Here is a 22,500-nt window from a genome sequence, read left to right as displayed (position 1 = left end):
AGGATTAAACAATTCCCAGACAAGCAAAAGCTGAGGGAATTTGCTTCCCACAAACTACCTCTACAGGGCATATTACAGGGAATGCTCTAGATGGGAGCACTCCTAAAAAGAGCACAGAAAAAAACACTCAACATACGAAGAATGGAGGAGGAGGAATAAGAAGGGAGAAAAGAAAAGAATCTCCAGACAGTGTATATAACAGCTCAAAAAGCGAGCTAAGTTAGGCAGTAAGATACTAAAGAGGCTAACCTTGAACCTTTGGTAACCACGAATTTAAAGCCTGCAATGGCAATAAGTATATATCTTTCAATAGTCACCCTAAATGTAAATGGACTGAATGCACCAATCAAAAGACACAGAGTAACAGAATGGATAAAAAAGCAAGACCCATCTATATGCTGCTTACAAGAAACTCACCTCAAACCCAAAGACATGTACAGACTAAAAGTCAAGGGATGGAAAAACATATTTCAGGCAAACAACAGCGAGAAGAAAGCAGGGGTTGCAGTACTAATATCAGACAAAATAGACTTCAAAACAAAGAAAGTAACAAGAGATAAAGAAGGACACAACATAATGATAAAGGGCTCAGTCCAATAAGAGGATATAACCATTCTGAATATATATGCACCCAACACAGGAGCACCAGCATATGTGAAACAAATACTAACAGAACTAAAGGGGGAAAGAGACTGCAATGCATTCATTTTAGGAGACTTCAACACACCACTCACCCCAAAGGATAGATCCACTGGGCAGAAAATAAGTAAGGACACGGAAGCACTGAACAACACAGTAGAACAGCTGGACCTAATAGACATCTATAGAACTCTACATCCAAAACCAACAGGATATACATTCTTCTCAAGAGCACATTGAACATTCTCCAGAATAGACCACATACTAGCCCACAAAAAGAGCCTCAGCAAAATCCAAAATATTGAAATTCTACCAACCAATTTTTCAGACCACAAAGGAATAAAACTAGAAATAAATTCTACAAAGAAAACAAAAAGGCTCACAAACACATGGAGGCTTAACAACATGCTCCTAAATAATCAATGGATCAATGAACAAATTAAAATAGAGATCAAGGAATATATGGAAACAAATGACAACAATAACACAAAGCCCCAACTTCTGTGGGACGCAGCGAAAGCAGTCTTAACAGGAAAGTCTATAGCGATCCAGGCACACATGAAGAAGGAAGAACAATCCCAAATGAATAGTCTAACATCACAATTATCGAAATTGGAAAAAGAAGAACAAATGAGGCCTAAAATCAGCAGAAGGAGGGACATAATGAAGATCAGAGAAGAAACAAACAAAATTGAGAAGAATAAAACAACAGCAAAAATCAATGAAACCAAGAGCTGGTTCTTTGAGAAAATAAACAAAATAGACAAGCCTCTAGCCAGACTTATTAAGAGGAAAAGAGAGTCAACACAAATCAACAGTATCAGAAACGAGAAAGGAAAAATCACGACGGACCCCGCAGAAATACAAAGAATTATTAAAGACTACTATGAAAATCTATATGCCAACAAGCTGGAAAACCTAGAAGAAATGGACAACTTCCTAGAAAAATACAACCTTCCAAGACCGACCAAGGAAGAAACACAAAAGTGAAACAAACCAATTACGAGCAAAGAAATTGAAACGGTAATCAAAAAACTACCCAAGAACAAAACCCCCGGGCCGGACGAATTTACCTCAGAATTTTATCAGACACACAGAGAAGACATAATACCCATTCTCCTTAAAGTTTTCCAAAAAATAGAAGAGGAGGAAATACTCCCAAACTCATTCTATGAAGCCAACATCACCCTAATACCAAAACCAGGCAAAGACCCCACGAAAAAAGAACATTACAGACCAATATCCCTGATGAATGTAGATGCAAAAATACTTAATAAAACATTAGCAAACCGAATTCATAAGTATATCGAAAGGATCATACACCATGATCAAGTGGGATTCATCCCAGGAAAGCAAGGATGGTACAACATTCGAAAATCCATCAACATCATCCACCACATCAACAAAAAGAAAAACAAAAACCACATGATCATCTCCATAGATGCTGAAAATTCATCATCCATTCATGATAAAAAACTCTCAGCAAAATGGGAATACAGGGCAAGTACCTCAATATAATAAAGGCCATATATCATAAACCCACAGCCAACATTATACTGAACAGTGAGAAGCTGAAAGCTTTTCCTCTGAGATCAGGAACTAGACAGGAATGCCCACTCTCCCCACTGATATTTAACATAGTACTGGAGGTCCTAGCCACAGCAATCAGACAAAAAAAAGAAATACAAGGAATCCAGATTGGTATAGAAGTTAAACTGTCACTATTTGCAGATGACATGATATTGTACATAAAAAACCCTAAAGACACCGCTCCAAAACTACTAGAACTGATATCGTTATACAGCTAAGTCGCAGGATACAAAATTAACACACAGAAATCTGTAGCTTTCCTATACACTAACAATGAACCAATAGAAAGAGAAATCAGGAAAACAATTCCATTCACAATTGCTTCAAAAAGAATAAAATACCTAGGAATAAATCTAACCAAAGAAGTGAAAGACCTACACTCTGAAAACTACAAGTCACTCTTAAGAGAAATTAAAGGGGACACTAACAGATGGAAACTAATCACATGCTCGTGGCTAGGAAGAATTAATTTCGTCAAAATGGCCATCTGCATCAAATACAGATTTGATGCAATCCCTATCAAATTACCAGCAACATTCTTCAATGAACTGGAACAAATAATTCAAAAATTCATATGGAAACACCAAAGACCCCGAATAGCCAAAGCAATCCTGAGAAAGAAGAATAAAGTAGGGGGGATCTCACTCCCCATCTTCAAGCTCTACTATGAAGCCACAGTAATCAAGACAATTTGGTACTGGCCCAAGAACAGAGCCACAGACCAGTGGAAAAGACTAGAGACTCCAGACATTAACCCAAACATATATGGTCAACTAATATTTGATAAAGGAGCTATGGACATACAATGGTGAAATGAAAGTCTCTTCAACAGATGGTGCTGGCAAAACTGGACAGCTACATGTAGGAGAATGAAACTGGACCATTGTCTAACCCCATATACAAAAGTAAATTCAAAATGCATAAAAGACCTGAATTTAAGTCATGAAACCATTAAACTCTTGGAAAAAAACATAGGCAAAAACCTCTTAGACATAAATATGAGTGACCTCTTCTTGAACACATCTCCCCGGGCAAGGAAAACAACAGCAAAAATGAACAAGTGGGACTATATTAAGCTGAAAAGCTTCTGTACAGCAAAAGACACCATCAATAGAACAAAAAGGAACCCTACAGTATGGGAGAATATATTTGTAAATGACAGATCTGATAAAGGCTTGACGTCCCAAATATATAAAGAGCTCACCTGCCTCAACAAACAAAAAACAAATAATCCAATTAAAAAATGGGCAGAGGAGCTGAAGAGACAGTTCTCCAAAAAAGAAATACAGATGGCCAACAGACACATGAAAAGATGCTCCACATCGCTAATTATCAGAGAAGTGCAAATTAAAACTACAATGAGGTATCACCTCACACCAGTAAGGATGGCTGCCATCCAAAAGACAAACAACAACAAATGTTGGCGAGGCTGTGGAGAATGGGGAACCCTCCTACACTGCTGGTGGGAATGTAAATTAGTTCAACCATTGTGGAAAGCAGTATGGAGGTTCACCAAAATGCTCAAAACAGACTGACCATTTGACCCAGTAATTCCACTCCTAGGAATTTACCCTAAGAATGCAGAAATCAAGTTTGAGAAAGACAGATGCACCCCTATGTTTATTGCAGCACTATTTACAATAGCCAAGAATTGAAAGCAACCTAAATGTCCATCGATAGATGAATGGATAAAGAAGATGTGGTACATATACATAGTGGAATACTACTCAGCCATAAGAAGTGGGCAAATCCTACCATTTGCAGGAACATGGATGGAGCTGGATGGTATTATGCTCAGTGAAATAAGCCAAGCGGAGAAAGAGAAATACCAAATGATTTCACTCATCTATGGAGTATAAGAACAAAGGAAAAACTGAAGGAACAAAACAGCAATGGAATCACAGAACCCAAGAATGGACTAACAGGTACCAAAGGGAAAGGGACTGGGGAGGATGGGTGGGTAGGGAGGGATAAGGGGGTGAAGAAGAAGGGTGTATTAAGATTAGCATGCATGGGGGGTGGGAAAAAGGGGAGGGCTGTACAACACAGAGAAGACAAGTAGTGATTCTACAACATTTTGCTATGCTGATGGACAGTGACTGTAATGGGGTTTATAGTGGGGACCTAGTATAGGGGAGAGCCTAATAAACATAATATTCTTCACGTAAGTATAGATTAATGATAACAAAAAAAAAGAAAAGAAAGAAAGAAAAGGGGGATTGCCCCCTGATAGGATAAAACTAACTGTAAATCAATGATTAATGCATGCTTTAAATATCCTTAATTTTGATCACTTAAAGGGTGTCAGATGATCGGCTATGGAGGTACATTTTTCTGATAATATTCCTTTCTCTTAAAAAAAAAAACAAAACAGTTCCTGTGTGGTGACCTCCAATGAGTTCTACACAATGGTATAAAGGGCATATCAAAGTGTGGGCAAAGGGTCTGTTTGTGTTTATACAGAGGATCAAAGCCTAATTTGGCTTCCCAGAAAATGAACTAAGATACGATATGAAGAAGAACTTCCAACATCAGCACTCTCTGGAAGATTCATACCAGAAGATGATCATCAAAAACCTCAGCAAAGATCCAGATGATGCTGCAGTTGTAGCTGCATTCATCCCACCGCTTCCTGGACTTGCCATTGGAATGAAGAAGGAGATATCTAAGCTGGCCTGTGCATACAGTAAAACAACAAATTTGACTGTATCTATACTGTTGGAACTCAACCAAGAATTAGGAGAAGTGCAAGTTGTAGCGCTCCAAAATCTTACGACTACAGAGTATCTACTGTTAAAAGAACATATGGAATGTGAACAGTCCCCAGGAATGGGTTGTTTTAATTTGTCTGATTTCTCTCAGACTCTTCAAGTACAGTTGGACAATATCCACCATATCATAGATAAGTTTTCACAAATGCCTAGGGTGCCTAACTGGTTTTCTTGGTTTCACTGGAGATGGCTGGTAATTATAGGTCTGCTTTGGTTATGTAACTGTATTCCTATTATGTTAATGTGTGTACGCAATTTAATTAGTAGTTTAAAACCTATACATGCTTAAGTTACTCTACAAGAAGATATGTCAAAGAAATAATCAATCTCCCCATGTTTTCTTCCATCTGCTACTTCTATAGCTTTTCTTCTTCCTTCCTATTTACAGCCCTTAAATAGAACTAATGCTCAAATCGAATTTACCGAGTATCATAATTCTTCCAAGTGGTAAAGATACCTCAAGACAAATACTGGGCATAAAAGCCACAGGGCATAAATCTGCAAAGAAGTAAAAACCTAACCTTTTCAAACAATATTGCCTCTCTCTCACTTACCAACTTTACATTTCCCTGTATGGCCCCGGAAGATGACTGGTTAGCCAGAGACGGGTAAGATTCCTCAAGGGAGGAACAACCTAAGACAGGCACAGTCGCAGGGGGGCCATCAGGTGAGAAATTGGGGATCAACAGAGCTGAGGCTTACAACCTCACCCCCCCTGTTTTGAGAGAAATCTTCTGCATCCGTGGATGTTTTATTGCCCTTGTCTAGCTTGGATTAACACATAATCTACAGGCACACACCTGATCATCTACATTTGCTCTCTTACAGCACTAAACTATGTTTTCTACCTTTATCTTGCATCTACCTACCACTTCAGCATTTTGTTAAAAATAATAATATAATAGTAAGGGAGAAATTTGAGGTTCAAATATAAATCAAGTATAAAAATCAAACGAATATTCATATTTGACCTTGTTGTTTATAGTTCATAATGTGTGATCAAAACCAAAAGTTTCTGTGATGACTGCCCTTGCACTGTTCACCGTGTAAGAACTTATTCACTATGTAAGAATTTGTTCACCATGTTAGAACTTGTTTATTATGCCTCAGAAGATTGGAGACTTACCAGAATTAGGCCTGGGGTGGATTAATGATTGTGCTTTGAGCATTGAGTCCCCTATACAGAATTTTATTGTTGTTAACAACCATTTGATCAATAAATATGAGAGATGCCCTCTCAAAAAAAAAAAAAGAAAAGAAAAGAAAAGACTGAACCTCACACACAGGTGTGAAAAGATGTTATTAAAAGGATAGAAAATTAGAAAAGCTTTATAAAAGAATGACCACATTATCAAGGCTGTACCTTTGGAGACATGTGAGAATGTGCTTAATTCTCCTCTGTGGCCTACCACGGGAACTTTGGGACTGTACTCATCTCTTTCATCAGCAGCTTCACCTTCTTTAAATAGGTTAGTGTTTCTTTGCCACAGGTCTCATGAAGAGTAAATGAGATAATGTATGGAATACACCTTGCTTAGTTCCTGACAATATAGTAGTTGATCAATAAATGGTAGCTGCCTTAATGATGTTGATTAACAATGATGATAGTGATGATAAGGACAGTGACAACAAATTGTAGATGACTCCAGCCACTGTGCTGGGCTGTGAGGATCTAAAATACATGTCCTGACCCCAGAAGGCTTATCATCTAGGTGATACAGGATATGTGTTAAAATAGCAATAACACTGCATCATGATTTTAAAAAATAAACAGTGCAAATTAGGACAAAAGGAGATGAGATTAGGGCCTTTTTGCTCTAAACATGGGATCTGTAGGAAAGATTCAGAGTATCATCATCTGCTTTCTCACAGGCTGTATTAGTTTCCTAGGATTTCTGTAACCAATGATCACATACTAGGTGGCTCACAGTTCTGGAGGCCAGAAATCTGAAACCCAGTGAGTGATCAACTGGACTGTGCCTCTGAAAGATGTACAGGACTCCTTTCTTGCCTCTCCCTGATAGTTAGTCAGGGATCTTTAGCGTTCCTTCAGTTATAAATGCATTACTCCAATCTCTTTCTGCCTCCATCTTCACAGGCATTCTCCTTGTATGTTTCTGTATCTTCATTTGGCTATTTGCTTGTAAGAACGCAAGTCATTTTGGATTAGATGCTACCCTACCACAGTGTGACCTTATGTCATATACACAAATGATCTTAACTATTTGTAAAATCCCTATTTGCAAATATGGTCACATTCTGAGATACTGGGAATTAGTATCTCAACATATCTTTTTGGGTTGGGCAGTGGACGCATGTCAACCCAGGATATATCAACTCTGTTGATTTGAGTCTTTTTCCTCCTTGGAACCTTATGTTCAACATTAAAACAAAAATTAAAAGTATAACCAGGATTCTTTTAGCTCGAAATAACTTAAACCCAACTTACAAAGAAACATTTTTGGAGGGAAGTTCATAAAATTAAAGAGAGTTGCTGAATCACAGGGCAGCCCTGGACCCCTCCCTCTATGCTTCTCTCTGGGTGCCTATGTCCTCTCAGATTTATCCTTGTATCACCCGGAATGGTTACCAGCAGCTTGAGGAGCACCATCTTAAGTGAAGAATTAAGAGAACCAGCCCATCTCCTTCAGCAGAAAGAGCCTATAGGAGGACTCTGAGTGACCCTGCTTGGGACCTGGATGGATGATGATTGCTATTATAAAGTGCTCTGATCATGACTTATCCTGGTCATAAGCATAACCCTTTTGTCCAGAGCAGTAGGTCTGTTTCCAAAATAAGAGGTGCCATTTGTCCTGAGTAGATATATTAGTTTTCTCTTTTCTAAAAATCTTTTTATTAAGTTATTATTGATATACACTCATATGAAGGTTTCACATGAAAAAACAATGTGGTTACTACATTTACCCATATTATCAAGTCTCCACCAATACCCCAAGGCAGTCACTGTCCATCAGTGTAGTAAGATGCCACAGATTCACTATTTGCCTTCTCTGTGCTACACTGCTTTCCCCGTGATCCCCCACACCATGTTTACTAAACATAATACCCCTCAATCCCCTTCTCCCTCCATCTCCACCTGCCCTCCCACACACCCCTCCCCTTTGGTAACCACTAGTTCATTCTTGGATTCTCTGAGTCTGCTGCAGTTTTGTTCCTTCAGTTTTGCTTCATTGTTATACTCCACAAATGAGGGAAATCATTTGGCACTTGTCTTTCTCCACCTGGCTTATTTCACTGAGCATAATGTCCTCCAGCTCCACCCATGTTGTTGCAAATGTCAGGATTTGTTTCTTTCTTATGGCTGAATAGTATTCCATTGTGCATATGTACCACTCGTCTTTATCCATTCATCTACTGATGGACACTTAGGTTGCTTCCATATCTTGGCTGTTGTAAAAAGTGCTGTGATAAACATAGGGGTGCATATGTATTTTTGAATCTGATAAGTTGTGTTCTTTGGGTAAATTCCAAGGATTGGGATTCCTGGGTCAAATGGTATTTCTATTTTCAGTGTTTTGAGGAACCTCCATATTGCTTTCCACAATGGTTGAACTACCTTACATTCCCACCAGCAGTGTAGGAGGGTTCCCCTTTTTCCACATCCTCACCATCATTTGTTGTTCTTAATCTTTTCGATGTTGGCCATCCTTACTGGTGTGAGGTGATTTCTCATTATGGTTTTAATTTGCATTTCCCTGATGATTAGTAATGTGGAGCATCTTTCCATGTGTCTGTTGGCCATCTGAATTTCTTCTTTGGAGAACTGTCTCTTCATATCCTCTGCCCATTTGTTAATCAGGTTACTTGTTTTTGGGTGTTGAGGTGTGAAGTTCTTCATATATTTTGAATGTTAACCCCTTGTTGGATATGTCATTTACAAATATATTCTCCCATACTGTAGGATGCCTTTTTGTTCTGCTGATGGTATCCTTTGCCATGGAGAAAGATTTAGTTTAATGTAGTCCCTTGAGTTCATTTTTGCTTTTGTTTCCCTTGCTCAAGGAGATGTGTTCAGGAAGAACTTGCTCATGCTTAAATCCAGGAGATTTTTGCCTATATTGTCTTCTATGAGGTTTATGATTTCATGACTTACATTCAGGTCTTTGATCGATTTTGAGTTTACTTTTGTGTATGGAGTTAAACAATAATCCAGTATCATTCTCCTGCATGTAACTGTCCAGTTTTGCCAACACCAGCTGTTGAAGAGGCTGTCATTTTCCCATTGGATGTCCATGGCTCCTTTATCATTTATTAATTGACCATATTTGCTGGGGTTTATATCTGGGATCTCTACTCTGTTCCATTGGTCTAATGGTCTGTTCTTGTGCCAGTACCAAATTGTCTTGATTACTGTGACTTTGTAGTAGAGCTTGAAGTTGGGAAGCATATCCCCCCCACCCCGACTTTATTCTTCCTTCTCATAATTGCTTCAGCTATTCAGGGTCTTTTGTGGTTCCAAATGAATTTTAGAACGATTTTCTCTAGTTCGTTGAAGAATGTTTTTGGTATTCTGACAGGAATTGCATTGAATCTGTACATTGATTTAGGCAGGATGGCCATTTTTACAATTTTAATTCTTCCTATCCATGAGCACTGGATGTGTTTCCATTTACTGGTATCTTCTTTAATTTCTCTCATGAGTGTCTTGTAGTTTTCAGAGTATAGGTCTTTCACTTCCTTGGTTAGGTTTATTCCTAGGTATTTTATTATTTTTGATGCAACTGTGAATGGAATTGTTTTCCTGATTTCTCTCTCTGCTAGTTCATTGTTAGTGTATAGGAATGCCACAGTATTAATTTTGTATCCTGCAACTTTGCTGAATTCAGATATTAGATCTAGTAGTTTTGGAGTGGATTCTTTAGGATTTTTTATGTACAGTATCATGTCATCTGCAAACAGGGACTGTTTAACTTCATTGTTGCCAGTCTAGATGCCTTTTATTTCTTTGTGTTGTCTGATTGCCGTGGCTAGGACCTACAGTACTATGTTGAATAGAAGTGAGGAGAGATGGCATCCTTGTCTTGTTCCCGATCTTAAAGGAAAAGCTTTCAGCTTCTCACTGTTAAGTATGATATTGGCTATGGGTTTGTCATATATGGTCTTTATTATGTGTTTGCCCTCTATACCCATTTGGTTGTGAGTTTTTATCATGAATGGGTGTTGAATTTTGTCGAATGTTTTTTCAGCATCTATGGATATGATCATGTGGTTTTTGTACTTTTTGTTGATGTGGTGGATGGTGTTGATGGATTTTCGAATGTTGTAACATCCTTGCATCCGTGTAATAAATCCTACTTGATCATGATGGATGATCTTTTTGATGTATTTTTGAATTCGGTTTGCTAATATTTTGTTGAGTATTTTTGCATCTATATTCATCAGGGATATTGTTCTGTAATTTTCTTTTTTGTGGTGTCTTTGCCTGGTTTTGATATTAGAGTGATGCAGGCCTCATAGAATGAGTTTGGAAGTATTCCCTCTTCTTCTACTCTTTGGAAAACTTTAAGAAGGATGGGTATTAGGTCTTCACTAAATGTTTGATAAAATTCAGCAGTGAAGCCTTCTGGTATAGGCATTTTGTCCTTTGGTTGGTTTTTGATTACCAGTTCAATTTTGTTGCTGGTAATTGGTCTGTTCAGATTTCTGTTTCTTTCTGGGTCAGCATTGGAAGGTTGTATTTTTCTAGAAAGTTGTCCATTTCTTTTAGGTTATCCAGTTTGTTAGCATACAATTTTTCATAGTGTTCTCTAATAATTATTTGTATTTCTGTGGTTTCTGCAGTGATTTTTCCTTTCTCATTCCTGATTCTGTTTATGTGAGTAGATACTCTTTTTTTCTTGATAAGTCTGGCTAGGGGTTTATCTGTTTTGTTTATTTTGTCAAAGAACCAGCTCTTGCTTTCATTGATTCTTTTCATTGTTTTGTTCTTCTCGATTTTTAAATTTATGCTCGAATCTTTATTATGTCAATTCTTCTACTGACTTTGGGCCTCATTTGTTCTTCTTTTCTAGTTTCGTTAATTGTGAGTTTAGAGTGTTCATATGGGATTGTTCTTCTTTCCTGAAGTAGGCCTGTATTGCAATATACTTTCCTCTTAGCACAGCCTTCACTACATCTCACAGATTTTGCATTGTTGAATTATTGTTGTCATTTGTCTCCATATATTGCTTGATCTCTGTTTTTATTTGGTCATTTATCTGTTGGTTATTTAGGAGCATGTTGTGATGCCCCCATGTGTTTGTGAGATTTTTCATTTTCTTTGTGTAATTTATTTCTAGTTTCATACCTTTGTGGTCTAAGTAACTGGTTGATACAATTTCAATCTTTTTGAATTTACTGAGGCTCTTTTTGTGGCCTAGTATATGATCTATTCTTGAAAATGTTCCATGTGCACTTTAGAAGAATGTGTATTCTGCGGCTTTGGGGTGTAGAGTTCTGTAGATGTTTGTTAGGTCCATCTGTTCTAGTGTGTTGTTCAGGGCCTCTGTGTCCTTACTTATTTTCTGTTTGGTGGATCTGTCCTTCAGAGTGAGTGGAGTGTTGATATCTCCTAGAATGAATGCATTGCATTCTGTTTTTCTTTTTAGTTCTGTTAGTATTTGTTTCACATATGTAGGTGCTCCTGTGTTGGGTGCATAGATATTTATAATGGTTATATCTTCTTCTTGGATGGACCCTTTATTCATAATGTAATGTCCTTCTTTGTCTCTTGTGACTTTCTTTGTTTTAAAGTCTATTTTCTCTGATACAAGTATTGCAACTCCTGCTTTTTTCTCCCTGTTAGTTGCATGAAGTATCTCTTTCCATCCCTTCACTTTTAATCTTTGTATGTCTTTATGTTTGAAGTGAGTCTCTTGTAGGCGACATATAGGTGGGTCTTGTTTTTTATCCATTCAGTGACTCTATGTCTTTTGATTGGTACATTCAGTCCATTTATACTTAGGGTGATTATCGATAGGTATATACTTATTGCCATTGCAGGCTTTAGATTCATGGTTACCAAAGGTTCAAGGTTAACTTCCTTACTGCCTAAGAGTCTAACTTAACTCACTTAATATGCTATTACAAACACAATCTAAAGGTTCTTTTTTTTCTCCTCCCTTTTCTTCTGCCTCCATTCTTTATATATTAGGTATCATATTCTATACTCTGTCTATCCTTTGATTGACTTTGGGGACAGTTAATTTAATTTTGCATTTGCTTAGTAATTATCAGTTCTACTTTCTTTATTGTGATTTTATTACCTCTTGTGACAGCTATTAAACCTTAGGAATACTATCATCTATAGCAGTCCCTCCAAAATACTCTGTAGAGATGGTTTGTGGGAAGTAAATTCTCTCAGCTTTTGCTTATCTGGAAATTGTTTAATCCCTCCTTTAAATTTAAATGATAATCTTGCTGGATAAAGTAATCTTGGTTCCAGGCCCTTCTGCTTCATGGCATTAAATACATCATGCCACTCCCTTCTGGCCTGTAAGGTTTCTGCTGAGAAGTCTGATGATTGCCTGATGGGCTTTCCTTTGTATGTGATCTTATTTCTGTCTCTGGCTGCTTTTAATAGTTTGTCCTTATCCTTGATCTTTGCCATTTCAACTACTATATGTCTTGGTGTTTTCTTCCTTGAGTCCCTTGTATTGGAAGATCTGCGGATCTCCATGGCCTGAGAGACTATCTCCTTCCCCAGATTGGGGACGTTTCCAGCAATTATGTCCTCAAGGACACTTTCTATCCCTTTTTCTCTCTCTTCTTCTTATGTTACCCCTATAATGCAAATATTGTTCTGTTTGAATTGGTCACACAGTTCTCTCAATATTTTTTTATTCTTAGAGATCCTTTTTTCTCTCTGTGCCTCAGCTTCTTTGTATTCCTCTTCTCTAGTTCTATTTCATTTACCATCTCCTCCACTGTAGCTAATCTCCTTTTAATACTGTCCATTGTGCTCTTCAATGATTGGATCTCTGATCAGAATTCATTCCTGAGTTATTGAATATCTTTCCATACCTCCATGAGCATGTTAATGATTTTTATTTTGAACTTCCTTTCAGGGAGAGTCATGAGGTCCATGTCATCTTTCTCAGGAGTTATATTAATTTTACTCTGGACCAGGTTCCTATGGCATTTCATATTTGTATATGGCACCCTCTAGTGTCCAGAAGCTCTACTCTCTGGAACTGTTCAGCCCCTGAAGCAATATCATGGGTCACAGGGGAGTGGTATTGGTGTCTGGGGGTAGGAAAGAGCTGTTTCCCGCTTCCCCACCACTATTCCTGTCTCCATTGCCTGAACCAGTGGTCCGAGCACACAGGTATAAGCCTCTATGCTTTGCATTTGTAGTTGCTATAAACAGATCTTCCCTCTGGCTGGCCTAATGCCAAGGTAGGGTTTGCCAGTTTGTGAGCCTCATGGGGCTGGCCATGAGAAAGGTGCAGTAGGCTGTGTATCATGGAGGGGGTCCTTGGAGCTGTGTTGCCAGCCAGGGAGCTGGAGCACCTGAAGATCATGAAAGCTCCCATCCTGCTGGGCAGAGTGCACCCAGACAATTTTGTCTACCTGGTCCAAGCACACAGGTATAAGCCTCTATGCTTTGCATTTGTAGTTGCTATAAACAGATCTTCCCTCTGGCTGGCCTAATGCCAAGGTAGGGTTTGCCAGTTTGTGAGCCTCATGGGGCTGGCCATGAGAAAGGTGCAGTAGGCTGTGTATCATGGAGGGGGTCCTTGGAGCTGTGTTGCCAGCCAGGGAGCTGGAGCACCTGAAGATCATGAAAGCTCCCATCCTGCTGGGCAGAGTGCACCCAGACAATTTTGTCTACCTGTCCTTTCTCCTGAGCAGTAAGCTCTGTGCAATCCATGCCCCTTTAGCAGCCCTCTTGCTAAGAGCTTCCTTGTTAGGACGTCTTTTAGACTGCCCACCTTTCTTCCGTCCCAGAGCAGCCAGAGATGGATCCCTGCTTTCCACAAGTGGCTGGAATCCGTCTCTCCAGGAATTCTGCCTGTCTTAGCTTTCCAACCCTCTAATCATGAGAGTACCATGCATGCACTATGAAATGTAGGTTTGTGCTCCTAGAGCAGGTCTCTGGAGTTAGGTATTTAGCAGTCCCAGTCCTCTACTCCCTCCCCACTCCATTTCTCTTCTTCCCACTGGTGACTGGGTGGGGAAGGGCTTGGGTTGCACCGGGCCACAGATTTGGTACATTACCCTGTTCTGTGAGGTCTGCTCTTTTCTCCAGGTTTATGAAGTCTGGCACAGTACTCTTTCTTGTTGCTCTCTCAGGATTAGTTGTATTAATTATATTTTCGTATTATATGCAGTTTTAGGAGGAAGTCCCTGTCTCACCTCTCATGCCGCCATCTTTAATCCACTCTTGATAAATTAGTTTTCTAAGATTGCCATGACAAAATACCATAGGCTTAAACAACAGACACTTATTTTCCCAGAGATCTGCAAGCTAAAAGTCAAGATCAGATGCTATCAGGTTGATTTCTTCTGAGGCCTCTCTCTTTGCTTGGGGATGGCTCCATTCTTGTTCTTTCCTTTGTGTGTCCACATATCTGTCCAAATCTTCTCTTATGAGGACATCAGTCATATTGGATTAGGGTCTACCCATGTGACCTCATTTTTAATCACTTCTCTAAAGGTCCTATCTCCAAATACAGTCACATTCTGAGGTACAGGTGGTTAGGACTCCAACAAATGACTAGTGGGGGAACATAATTCAGCCCATAACAGTAGATTAAGTCTGCTAAGAGTCAACAAACTTTTGTCTGATAACCACTGTCTCTTGTGTGGCAGGTGCTCTGCTAAGAGGACTTTATCATGTAATCTTCTCAAGATTCTTATGAAGTTGACATAATATTTGCCTGAAATGTTACATGTGAAATTAAAGTTTATAAAAGATAATATTTTGTCCAAGATGATACAGGAAAGCTGCAATTCAAACCCAAGTTTATCTAGTTACAAAGTCTGCATGCTCAACAATAAATAGTAATTACAGGATTTGTTTGGAAATGTGGGGAGTGATGCTATAACAAAGAACAAATTAAACTCTGTAGTCTTTTGCATTACAGATTTTTGAAGGCCATAGAGAAACTGTTAATAATTTTCAAATTGTCTCTTAATGAGCTTGGCTCATAGCTGCAAATGAGACAACTCATTTAATAAAATTGATAGTTATTTCTTAAGAAAACATCAAAAGTTTAAAGACAATATTCAGTTGATGATGTGGGGAAATTTTTTTAAAACGTAAGCTTGTCTTAGCCTATCCAATTTTACTTGTAGAGCTGCATTAGTTGGTGTTGATAAAATGCAAATCTATTTTGGCTAGTGAATAACTAAAAATCATTTCAAGTCAATGGCATCTGTAAAATGTCTTGATACACCAAAGGTCAAAATTTAGAAGTTCATATTTCAATTGACATATTTCTTGATGTTGATACTTGTATTTCCCAAACAGAACTAGAGGAAACCCTTTAAAAAATGTTATTTTAGAAACTCATCATAAAGATAAACTACACATTAATAATATACAGTAATAAAAAGAACATTGTTGGTTTTTATCATGCACCTACACTAATCTATTCAGGGACAGAGAGAAGTTGGTGGCTGGTTGCAATATCAGGCTTATTCTTTATGGAGACTGCAGGGGAGAAAGAGGGACTGGTTCACTTATCTGCTTCTTGATGATGTATGCTCCAGATCGATAACTGAAACCTCACATAACACAAGAATACTAAGCAATTTTATTTCATAATAGGTTGTGGAAAGTGACCACATTTTGCATTTCCTGACTTTGTGGTGGTTTGGGGCTTTCAGTGGCTCCATCAACATAAAGAAAATTAGAGTCTAGTGGTCTTCACCTTCATACACTGCAAAAATATGTGGAAAAACTGACAATCAGGAGGAAATGGACAGATCTATATGGCAATTCAAGTTTCGGTCCAAACTGCATCTCCACATATGCTTTCACATTATTTCTAAGTGCTTAAAAGTTCTAAATGTTGCCTTAGCCAAAGTATTAGCCCTTGGAACCTGTTAGTTCTCTAAAACTGAATGATGCTGCATTGTCTTTGAGCAGAGGAATGTTCTTTTGAATTCAAATTGCTAAATTAAGGTCACTGAATTCAAATTGTTAAATTAAGGTCACTGAGTTCATTATTTAAGTGATAATTATTTAATATTATTAAACAAGCTTTATTTATTGAGGAAAATTATATTCAGAATTAAGAACTTTATCACATTCTCAGCTCAACCTTTTGAAAGAATGGGATTGACAGTCATATATGTCTGGTCATTCTAGTTTTTCAGCTTTAAGGTATAATTCACAAAATGATTCTGTACTTAAAGTGTACAGTGTGATGATTTGTAGACATGTACATTGTGATGGGATCCCCACCATTAAGTAAATTAACACATCCATTACTTCACATTTTTACCTCTTTTTCTCCTTGGAAGAACCCTTAAGTTTTACTTTCTTAGCAAATTTCAATTACACAATATAGTGTTATCAACTATAGTCACTGTGCTGTACATTAGATACTCAGACCTTATTCATTTTATACCTGAAAGTTTTTACCCATTTCCTAACATCTCCCTATTCCCCCCACCTCAGTCACTGACAACCATCATTCTACTCTCTGTTTCTGTGAGTTTGACTTATTTTTGTTTGTTTGTTTTCCATTCCACATATAAGTAATACCATGCAGTATTATTTATCTGCCTGGTTTATTTCACTTAGCATAATGCCTTCCAATTTCATCCATGTTGTGTCAAATGGCAAGATTTCCTTTTTTTGAGGCTAATATTCCTCTGTGTGTGTGTGTGTGTGTGTGTGTGTGTGTGTGTGTGTGTGTGTGTGTGACATTATCCTCATCCATTCATTCATTGTTGGATGGTTAGATTGTTTCCATATCTTGGCTATTGTGAATAATGTTGCAATGAACATGAGAACACAGATGTCTCTTCAAGATAGTGATTTTGTTTCCTTGCATATATACCCAGAAGTGGGATTACTGGATTAGATGGTGGTTCTTTTTTAATTTCTTGAGAAACCTCCATACTCTTTTCCATAATAGCTGTACCAGTTTATATTCCCATCAACATATGCCAGGGTTCCCTTCTCTCTATATTTTCACCAGCATTTGTTATTTCTTGTCTTTTGGATAGTAGCCATTCTGACTGGTGTGAGATGATATTTCATTGTGATTTTGATTTGCATTTTCCTGATAATTAGTGATAATGAGATTTGTATCTATTGGCCATTTGTATGTCTTCTTTGGAAAATAATCTATTCAGGTCCTTTGCCCATTTTTAAATTGTATCAATAGGATTTTTTTGCTACTGAACTGTATGAATTCCTTGTATTTTTTAGAGATTAACCATGTCTAACCCATCAGGTATATGTTTTGCAAATATTTTCCTTTCCATAGGTTGTATTTCCATTTTTCTGATGGTTTTCCTTGCTGTGTGGAAGCTTTTTAATTTGAGGTAGTTTTTACTTGTTTATTTTTGCTTCAGTTTTGGTATCAAGTCCAAAAAATCATTGCCAAGTCCAATGCAAAGAGCTTACCCACAGTTTTCCTCTAGGAGTTTTATGGTTTTAGGACTTATGTTCAAATCTTTAACTATTTTAATTACTTTTTGTGTATAGTGTAACTAGGAGTCCAATTTCATTCTTTTGAATATGGCTATCCCATTTTCACAGTGCCATATAATGAAGAAACTGTCCTTTCCCCTATGTTCTTGGCTCATTTGTTGAAAACTAATTGATCATGTATGCATGGATTTACTTCTGGGCTCTCTGTTCTCTCCCACTGTGTGTCTCTTTTTATGATAAGACCATCCTATTTTGATCACTGTATCTTTGAATATATTTTGAAATCAGGAAGTGTGATGCCTCCAGCTTTGTTCTTTTTTTCTCAAGATCATTTTGGCAATTTGGGATCTTTGGTCATTCCATACAATGTCTGACATGCTCATTATCCTAATGATCTAAGTTTCATTAAACCACAAGAACTATCAGGGCAGCATGACAGGAGATATAGACAGATATAAATATATATCAGGACTTAATTTTAGGAAACTAGTATGGTATTAGTAAAGAGTAAGACACATGATACTTAATAGTAGGACTAAAATGTTGGTATGTTGATTTTTATTACAAACCAACATAAGATAACTAGTATTTGATTTCTATTTTACTGATATAATGGCTAAAATGGCAAACAAAATTCTGAAATACACCTGGCAGTACAGAAATACAGAAGTGAGTGCAATGCCAGCACACTGCCTGGAACTGCACATTGCATAACCATTTCAAGGGTCTTGAAAGGATGGTAGTTGATAATCCTTGTCTGGGAGCTTATAATGGCCTAGCCTTCTAGGCACAAAAAAAGACAAGAAAAAAAAACTCTTCTTTTTGTTTCTTTTATTTGGTCTCTGTTTAAAACAGAGAGTGTCTAGTTTTAAGTTGCCAAGAAAGTTCCAGTAACATTCTTATCCTGACTTAAGAGCAGCATATTAGCATTGCTACAGCAAGAAAAGTAGGAGAGATTTTAGATCATTATCAGTCAAATTTGACCAGTGGCAAAAAGTTTGAGGTCTATATAATCAAGGTAATATATGCTTCTTTTATTTTCTGGGGCTCCATGCAAGTATAGTTTCATATACATTTAGATATATATTACCCCAGGTAAAACTTAGAATCCACTGAAATTTAATATGGCCCTAGCTGAGCTTTACATATGATCTTTGGTCTACACCAAGCATAGGCAATAAAGGTCCTTGTTTCAATCTCTTTTAATTTTATTTCACAATTCCATCTTAGAAAAGTTTAAAACATATTTAAATGCCTGACATGCATAACCCTATATTATTTTGATTAATATGTTGGCAGTTTTACAAATGTTTGTTTTTAATTACCAAAAGGAACCAATCCATATTAAAAAATTAAATGGTTGCATTTTTTTAAAAACTCTGGCTGCTTATTAAGCTAGAGTTAGCCATAAAAACATTTTTGGCTCCTGTACAATAGAAGAAAGATTTATCTAAGATCCACTATTAAAAAATCCATTTAGGCTGTCAACAAGTATGTCAAATATCAACTGAATATGATTTAAGAATTCGAAGCCATAAAAAGGAAATATTCCTTGGACTGTTGTAGAATCTACACGATTTCAAAGAATCAGAGAGTGACAGGCTGGCAAAAGTATAAGAGGAAGCTAGTCAGTTGCTTCGAGTGGCAGAGTTTGAGGGCTGGTCAAGACCCCCTGTGTGTGCCTATTTCCTGGCCCAGCCTGGCTATGACCCCCATTTTTTCCAATTCTGTTTCCTCTATGTGTACATTCTTGCTCAAGTTCTATGCTAGTTCATCTTTACAATTATGGTTTTATTATTCTCCTTTTAAGTATTTTTTGTATTGCAAGTCCATTTCTCTTTTCCCCCAAGATGAATTTCCTTCTGTCACATACTCTTGCATTGATCAGTTGTCATAATTTCTAGGGATAATAAGTGGTAAGAATTTGATTCTTGTCTTAGAGAACTCACAACCTTGCAATCATCTGGTAAAACTATTAAGGAAAAACTAGACTGTGAATAAACCTTCACAAAATTGCATTTTCAACTTTTTTAATTTCTAAATTCCTCTGAATACATTACTTAATCCTCATAGTCTCTTTTCATAGCTCAAAATTATTAGTCCCCATTCACAGATATGTAAAGTAACATGCCTTAATTGTCAATCTACTGCCATATCCATTAAACAAATAACTATATAATGACAAAGATGAATGCATTATCTTAAAAATTATATTTTTGACTTCCTAGTGAAATCAATACTGCTTATTCTATTTTCTGTTAGATTGCAATATCTTTTTAAGGAATCAAACTTATATTTGGCAGTAATCCCACACCAAAACAAGAAGGATGTAAACTCAAAAGAAAATTAAGAATCCAGTGTATGTAGAAATAAGTGCTGCAAATTTAGTGTTTACAATTGAATTGCCTTTGTGAGTTTGGAATATTTACTTAGTAATAGTGTCCAGGACTTTCTCCCCTACTGTAATACAAAAACTAGAGTATGTCTAATATAAACATTATACTCAGAGTACCCTTCCTATTGGATGAATCAATACCTCTTAGTTTAGCCGCTGTGCTCAGAATAATAGTGTCTTCTTTCCAGAAAAGGTTCAATTCACAGTGCAAGTGCTCCAGCAATGAGATCTATTCTACACATGTTGCTACTTCTGCCTCTTGTTTGAGAAGTGGCTGGAGATTTAAGTCAAGCCAATCCAGACACTCTACCCTAAAAACATGCAAGTTTGAACCCAGAGGCTTGAAAAAAGAAGTATAGAGGATTGAATCATATCAATGGTAACACTGTTAAGCAGCCCATGCTGGCTGCTTCTGAAACCACTGAAGCTGCCATGATCACAAAGCTTTTTAAATGTCAATTGTTTATTCCTTCTAGGAAGTCAAAGATATATTATATTATTCTTCAATATATTGTCTTCAGTGTTTGAGTTAACAAGAAGTAATTGCTTTGAGAATCTAGTAAAATAGTGGACTTTTAGAGATGAAAGTAATATCAGTTATTTCATTCAAATTTGCCTTTAAAACAAGGAAACTGAGAGAATTAGTACTTTCCACAAGTTTATGAAATATATATTTTAAGTAAGCATTCCCTCAGTGTGGACATAAAAGCTGGTATACTTAATCTTTTAAAGATTATTAGCCACAATTGACTTAATTTGCTTGCTTGAATTGAAAAGTTGACCTCATATGACATGATGAAACATTACTGCCTTGATTTGATTACTAGAAATAGCATTTGAAAATGACATTTGGTATCATATATTTGAGTTTTCAGTGGTTTAGACTTTGTTGAAAATTTGCCGTGTTGTTCTGAAGTTCATCACGCATAGCCCCTTACGTCTGATATTGACAAAATGGACAAGTTAATGGATGAAAAAAAGGCAAAGGACATCATAAATGCTATTATTTAATGAGAATAAAAGGAAATATATATTCAAAATATACACACAAAAAATATAAACAGAAAATAACATGTTTTGTTATTGCATAGACTATCAACAAGTGGAGTTGTATGCCATGAGAGATTTGAGGAGCTGGGAGAGAGGTGTAAAAAGAGACTTTTTAAAAAAATTTCCTCTTGTAAATTTTATTATACATGCTCCAAATGCATACTAACAAATTTTAAAGGAAATAAAAAACTCCAAGGAAACTGTAAAATGCCTAACAAAATTGTAGAAAAATGACAAGAACAATGAGAGGGGAATTATACTACTAACTGTTAATCTATAAAGTTACTCTGATTAAAACAGCATATTATCATAAAATAAGTATACAGCTAGCAAGGTAGAATGAGATGAAGGATTCAGAAATAAATGGAGATGGGAATTTAATATATGATTTTCAAAATAGGGTATCAAATTTTGAAAGCATTAACTAAACTTTGTTGAGGAAATTTAACTATCGGTTTGAAAGGAAATAACAGATACCACAACTAAAATAAATTCCAAGTGGATTGAATCCAATAGTATCAATAACAATAAAAGTACTAAAGGAACTATGTTACCACTCTAATTATGGTGTTTATTTGGTGTATGAAACAGTTTCCTGTGAATGACCTAAACCTCAGAAATCCTAAAGTGAAAGACTGACAGAAATAATAATAAAAATTAAACAATCTGTATGATAAAATATACCATAGGTAAATTTATTAAAAACACAGATGAAAACTAAAGAATGTGGAAGAAATAATAAAGATACTAGTAGAACTTAACAAAATAAAAACAGGTACAAAAGAGGCTCAACCTAGAATAACAAAAATTTGCTCTTTGAAAAAACTGATGAAATAGACAATCTTCCATCAAACTGATGAAGAAAAAAAGAAAAAACAATTTCAGAACAGAACATAATTATGGCTATAATAAAAGATAATAGTAAACAAATACAAGGAAATAATTAATAATTAAATATACAAAATATGGAAATTCCTAGTAAAAGATATCTTAACAAAACTGATTCAAAAAGCATGAAAAAACACTGAATTTTCCTTTATCTGTTAATTAAAATATTCTCAAAGAGGATACTAGGCTCGACCAATTTTTAGGCAAATTTTACCAAATATTCCTGAAATAGATCATTGAGAACATATATACAGACTCACCCAGATTTTTTAAAAATTCCCCAAATTATGTTAAGACTGACTACGGTTATTACATTGCTAAATGACAAATGTAGAAAGAAAAACTGCTACGCAGGTACCGGTACAATATCCCAAACAAAATATTAGCAAACTAAGTCTCACATTATGTGAAGAAGATAATAGATAATTACCAAGTTAGGTTACCCCTAGGATAAAAGAGTATGAGCACTAGAAAACTTCTAAATTTCATTTACACGTTAACAGATGAAGGAGTAAAGAGAAGGAAAAAAATAATAATCTCATTAAGTGCAGAAA

Source organism: Manis pentadactyla, chromosome 7 (genome assembly GCF_030020395.1).
Source record: "Manis pentadactyla isolate mManPen7 chromosome 7, mManPen7.hap1, whole genome shotgun sequence".
Taxonomy (NCBI): Eukaryota; Metazoa; Chordata; class Mammalia; order Pholidota; family Manidae; genus Manis; species Manis pentadactyla.
Note: the sequence above shows the minus strand (reverse complement) of the source record.